We start from the raw sequence: 6048 nt of genomic DNA, 5'->3' as shown, positions 1-6048 counted from the left end.
TGATGGCAAAATGTCTTCAAAGGCCTCCGCGCCCTGTCAAGTGTGTTAGAATTTCCAATTGTCCCCATTTCCCAAACGGGAAACCTAAAGTATTACTTGATAGACACAAAAAGTCTACCCCCAGCGGGTTCCTCCTAGGCCTGCAAACCCAAGATATGGATGCCAGCAAGCAGTAAAGATTCCGGCTGTGCTCAGCATCCTGTGGTCCCCGGTGGCATTCCATTTGCAGCCCCGGCATTTGACAAGGTTGGCCTTGCTCCTGAGAGCGCTAGGTTCTCTGTTCCTCGCGCATCTTAGCCCCCTTTGGACGGTCATAGCAAAGAGTCTTAGATGTAGTTTTTGAGCAGGGGTGTACCGGTAGACCAAGGTAAAGGCTCCTGCAGACTCCATGTCTAGTGAAGGCTAGCTCTCTCCTTTAAGGTGGGCAACTCTTTGCTGGGCCCACACATAGTGGAAGAGACACACAGATCCCTTTTATGAGAGGTAGACTCCCCAGATTTAATGCCTTCCCCAAAGGCCCCAACTCTTAAAACTATTCCCAGCAAGCCGGGCGGTGGTGGCGCATGGCTTTAATTGCAGCACTCGGGAGGCAGAGGCAGGTGGATCTCTCGGAGTTCGAAGCCAGCCTGGACTACAGAGTGAGTTCCAGAAAAGGCTCAAAGCTACACAGAGAAACTCTCTCTCAAAACACACACACACACACACACACACACACACACACACACACACACACACACACAAAACAAAAACAAAAAAAACTATTCCCAGCAAATGAATTTAGGGGTATCATCAATATTCAAACCATCACACTGGGGGTGTGTCTTCCTTCCTTTCAGCCTCAGTTTCTCGTTAGATCCCTTGAAAGCCCAGCACTGGGGACTCACCTGCTGAGCTATAAGCCCTTGGCCTGCACCTTGTCATTAAAGGACCCCCCTCTCCCCACATCCTACCTCCCATCTGGGCAAATGGTACCAGTGTTACCCATTATCTTAAGACAAGTCCAAGCGAAGTTGTCAGCGGGAGCATAACATTTTCTACAGCATAAGGAACATCTCTCCCAGGCTGAAAGAATGACTCAGCTGTTAAGAATGTGGCTGTTGAGAGGACCAGAATTCAGTCCCCAGCACTCACACTGGGTGGCTCACAACTCCCTAAAATTTCAGCTTCAGGGGAGTCAATATCCTCTGGCCTCTTGCAGGTACCAGCATGCACATGGTCAAACACACACACACACACACACACACACAAAGACGTAAATAAAAATAAATATTTTTTAAAAAAACTAAAAAAGAATATTTATGCAAAGAGAGTGGAAATTAGTAATAATGATGTTTGTGGGTATGGTTTTCAACTCCCTAGCTAGTACTCTGGGTTCTTCCTGGCTCCTTTTCTTTTATTTTTTCCTTTCTCGAGACAGGGTTTCTCTGTGTATCTTTGGAGCCTGTCCTGGAGCTCCCTCTGTAGACCAGGCTGGCCTCGAACTCACAGAGAGTTTGCCTGGCTCTGTCCCCCAAGTGCTGAGATTAAAGGCATGCACCACCACTGCCTGGCCCTGGCTCCTTTTCTAAAGCTGCCCTCCTGACCCTGTGGCTCCCTGCTGCCAAGTGGCTGACTGCATGCCACCTGGTCTCAAGTGCCATGACTTTTGTTCTTCTCCATTCTCCTCCCTTCCAGGAAGCTGTGAGACCTAGAGCAAGCCCCCTCCCCACCTTCCACCCCACCCCACCCCCCACCCCTGCCACCCCACCCCTGGGGGGTTCTTTTTAAATTTCAATCAATGGTCCTCAGAGCTAAAGTGATGCATCAGAGGTTAAGAGCACTGGTTGCCAGGTGGATCTCTGTGAGTTCAAGGCCAGACTAGTCTAGAAAGTGAGATCCAGGACAGGCTCCAAAGCTACACAGAGAAACCCTGTCTCGAAAAAACCAAAAACAAAAAACAAAAAAAAAAGAAAGAAAGAAAGGAAGGAAGGAAGGAAGAAAGGAAGGAAAGGAGAGAGAGAGAAAGAGAGAGAAAGAGAGAAAGAAAATAGCACTGGCTGCCTTTCCAGAGGATCTGAGTTCAATTCTCAGCATGTGACAGCTCACAACTACCTGTATCTACAGTCTCAGGGGACTCCAGGCCCTCTTCTGACCTCTGTGGGAACCAGGCACACAGAGATATACATGCAGACAAAACACCAACACACACAAAATAAAATAATATTTAAAAATGGTCCTTAAAATTCTGAGTCTGTTCTTTATCCTCGAGCATATTAATGAGACTGGAGATACCATGTCTCTGCAGGGACTCCCCATGACTCCTAGTAACACTTCTCTCCTGGCTTTTAGTTATTTAATTGGCAGAGAAAAGGAACCCATTCCTGCATCACTAGACACTATCATTTTATGGGCTCATCTGAGATGTCTCAAGGCCAATCCTTTCCTAGCCAGACCCAAGAGGGACCTGAGAGAACGGTCAATTTGCCAGTGTCTTTCTTGAGATATACTTGAAAGGGGGCACCCCCAAGCATGGCTAGCATGCATGGAACCCCGGGCTGGTATTCTTTTTTCCCCTCTTCTCTGTGTGAGCTCCTGTCCTTGGGAAGATGACTGGAAGAATTCACTGTCCCTGTAAGAGCTGGACAGCTTTCGCCGGGGATATCTGGGCTCAAACAATAACCCTTGTGGCTAATTTCCTGTTTACACATTTATATGCTCCTAAACTCCTTTGCTCCTTCTGCCCCCTGACCTGAAATTGGATTACGTGCTGGGAGACATGACCTTGAGGACCTCATGGCCTTGTCTGGGCCACTTGGACTAATATGTCCCCAACCTTCCAGCAAGGCCGTTGAGCTCATGAATGGAAAGGAATCAGGAACATTTCTGGGAGGAAGCCATCTCCTCCACTTGCTGTGTGAGGTCTACCGCGGCCCAGCTCCCTCTAGTCTGGCACATAGTTACACACTGGTCTTTCTAAAGCCAGATAGTCTATGAGTCATGTCCTATTCAAGCCAGGAAGCACAAGAAAAAGTCCCTCTTGAGAGGTTGGCCCTCTTCACCCTTGCACAATCATTGTGCAAAAGGTTAGGGAGAAATTACTTTTCTTTGTAACACAGGCGTCTTGAATACAAGCAAAAGCATTAGGGGTGGGAACTAGGGGCCGTAATAAGTATGGTTCAATCCCACCATCTGGGAATAATCCCTGAGAGGCACTCCTGGACACCATGTCCGGTACCACTCCAGGACTGGATAGGAAAGAAATAAAGAAAGGCTCATGTACAGAAAAACAAAACAAAACAAAACAAAACAAAACTGATACTGGGTGGTTTGAGCTCTGGGTTGGAGAAGCCACCACACCCTAGGAGCTCAGGGTGTTTTTTGTGTACAGCTGAACAAGGAGACAGGTTTAGCTAATCTTGGAAGATCCGGCTCTGTAGGAGAGCAGTCTTCAGGCTGTAAACATCTGGGTGGAAAAAGCTATGGCAGACATCTTCTGCACACATCGTCAGCATTCACTCAGACCAGAGGAGGCTCTGTCATCCCTCTGAGACTTCTCAGGGGAGTGGGGGAGGGGAGGGAGATTCCCCATAGGTCTGAGACTTTGGTCCTTTGATATGGCTGGCTCATGCCAACATACACCCACCCACTCAGGATTTCACAGACTCATGACTACCTCTGCTCACCACACTGGACGAGGCAAGCTCCACCATTCCTAGACTGGAGACATCCCTCTGGGTGGAGGGGTGAGGGTGAAGAGGAGAATGGGGTAGCTTCCACTAAAACTCTCCCATGTTACTTTCCTTTACAGGTAGAAGGAGTTGATCCAAGATTTCTGTTGGCATTCTGCTATCCTGCCTCCTGAAAAAAAGTGGAATAAATTGGACCACCAAGTTTTCTGAGACTCTCCCAAACTCATATAATCATTAAAAATTGGCCGCTTTCCAGAATTTTATGATGGTGGGTCCCACATAGGCAGGGTAAGATTAACTAGGCAAAATGTAGATAAGATTCACAAAGTTCACAAGATATTACAGTTTTCCCTTTTCTTTATCATCACTAAATGAGAAAAGACAAGGTGGAGGAAACTCTGGTCTCCCTCAAGAAAAGAAGCCACTGGTCCCCAACAGGCCAATCTTTCCCATGTTGTCACTCACAATGAGAGGATAAAGACAAGTGCCCTAACCTGTATTAAGACCCAGACCTTAAGAAAGAAATACTTGATGTTTTGTGCACTCCAGCCTGGCCTACAGTTAGAAAAGTGGCCTCTAATGGGAAAATACCAACCAAAGGGTCATATTACTCCACCTCTTGATCTCTTTGTAAGAGAGAGGGTAGTTACTACTTTTTCAGATTGTCTGACTCCACTGACAGACAGGGCTAACTGATGTGACTTACCTGCTGCTTAAAGACTCTCAATCTGAACACCCTAAAGGGGGAAAATGCTTTCTGTCCCTGGGCGGCCCCAAAGCATGATTCAACGGCTAAGATCATCTGGATGACTCTAGGCAGGTTCTAAGGAGGACAGACACTTTGGGTCCAGCTTGAGCATCAACTGAACTCAACAGCAGCATGGGATTTCATCTCTCTCTCCTCTGATCCTTCTGAAAGTAAGCTCTGGCTGTCTTCAATTTGACAAAGGACTGAGTTATACTGGTGAATTGCCAGGTGCTATTGGACCTCACTGAGAAGCTGACTCTGAAGATGGGATTTGTCCCTCCCACTTCTGAGCCAAGCATGTCCATCTCAAAGTGTCCTCCAAAGCCTCTGTCCTGGGTCAGGACGGCCCCTGACACTGCAACAAGGAACTAGAACAGAATAGCTCAAAAATAAACAGCGTGTCCTTGAGAACAGCTAAGGAGTAAGTTGTTTCCAATAGAGGTCACTATTACTCATGTCATGATACTAAGACGCCCATAGTGAGGACAGCTAATGGGGCATTCACTGGTGGCAGGGACGACACAAGGCTCTGACTGAAAAATCTCTCAGTCACTCCAATATTGTAGTTTTAACACGGCTTCCTTGGGTAATTTCTGCTGGAGGTTTTAAGCAGCAGTTTAATGATGTCTTGCTATATATCTTCTGCCTTTCTCTGTGTTCTGCTTACACTCAACCAAAATGAAAAGCAAAGAGCCGGGGCTGGAGAGATGGCTCAGAGGTTAAGAGCACTGGCTGCTCTTCCAGAGGTCCTGAGTTCAATTCCCAGCTGTGAGACCAAAATGAGCCATCTTAGAAATAAGACCAAAATGCTTTCACCCTAAAATTAAGGCCTAAGATTTCTCCTTTTGGGAATAGGCCATTAGTTACTGAAACCAGTCAGTTCAGATTCCAGAAACCAGAAAGTGTAAAAGTACAGAGTTACAAGATAGTCACGAGGTAATGCCTGCCGGACTATGGAATGTCCTCTCCCTGGTTTCCAGGGCAACTGACCACAGAAATGCCCCCACCTGAGGGCAGCCAATGAGAAATGATGGCGGGTAACCATTAGAAGTAATTTCTAGAAGTCCCTAGAAGCCAATCAGAATTGTACCCGTACTAGCACCCCTAAATGATGTAACCTTGTGATTTTTCCCTTTACAAGCTGAACTTGCAGACAGGTGGGCTCTTCCTCCAGCCTCCACTGTGTTGGATGTATTGGACGAAGTCCCTGCCTAGGCTTGTATTACATTTGGATATCCAGAATTAAACTTTGCTTTTGGATTCCGTCTTGCTCGTCCTTGGTGGTCTCTCTGGGGGTCACGATCTGGGCACAACACCAGCAACCACATGGTGGCTCACAGCGATCTATAATGAGATCTTGTGCCTTCTTCTGGCGTGCAGGCATACAGGGAGAACACTATACATAATAAATAATTTTTTTAAAAAAATCAGAAAAAGAAAGAAAGAAGGAAGGAAGGAAGGAAGGAAGGAAGGAAAGAAAGAAAGAAAGAAAGAAAGAAAGAAAGAAAGAAAGAAAGAAAGAAAGAAAGAAAGGCTGCTAAAAAATCCAAGATGGTTATTAAAAGTGTTAAAAAAAAAATAAGAGGGTCACATAAAATAATTCCCCTCATAACTTCTGATGAGGTTTAAGGG

The sequence above is a fragment of the Peromyscus leucopus genome, chromosome 16_21, assembly GCF_004664715.2.
Source record: "Peromyscus leucopus breed LL Stock chromosome 16_21, UCI_PerLeu_2.1, whole genome shotgun sequence".
NCBI classification, from domain to species: domain Eukaryota; kingdom Metazoa; phylum Chordata; class Mammalia; order Rodentia; family Cricetidae; genus Peromyscus; species Peromyscus leucopus.
The sequence above is the reverse complement of the archived record's forward strand: the minus strand, read 5'-3'. Positions refer to the sequence as shown.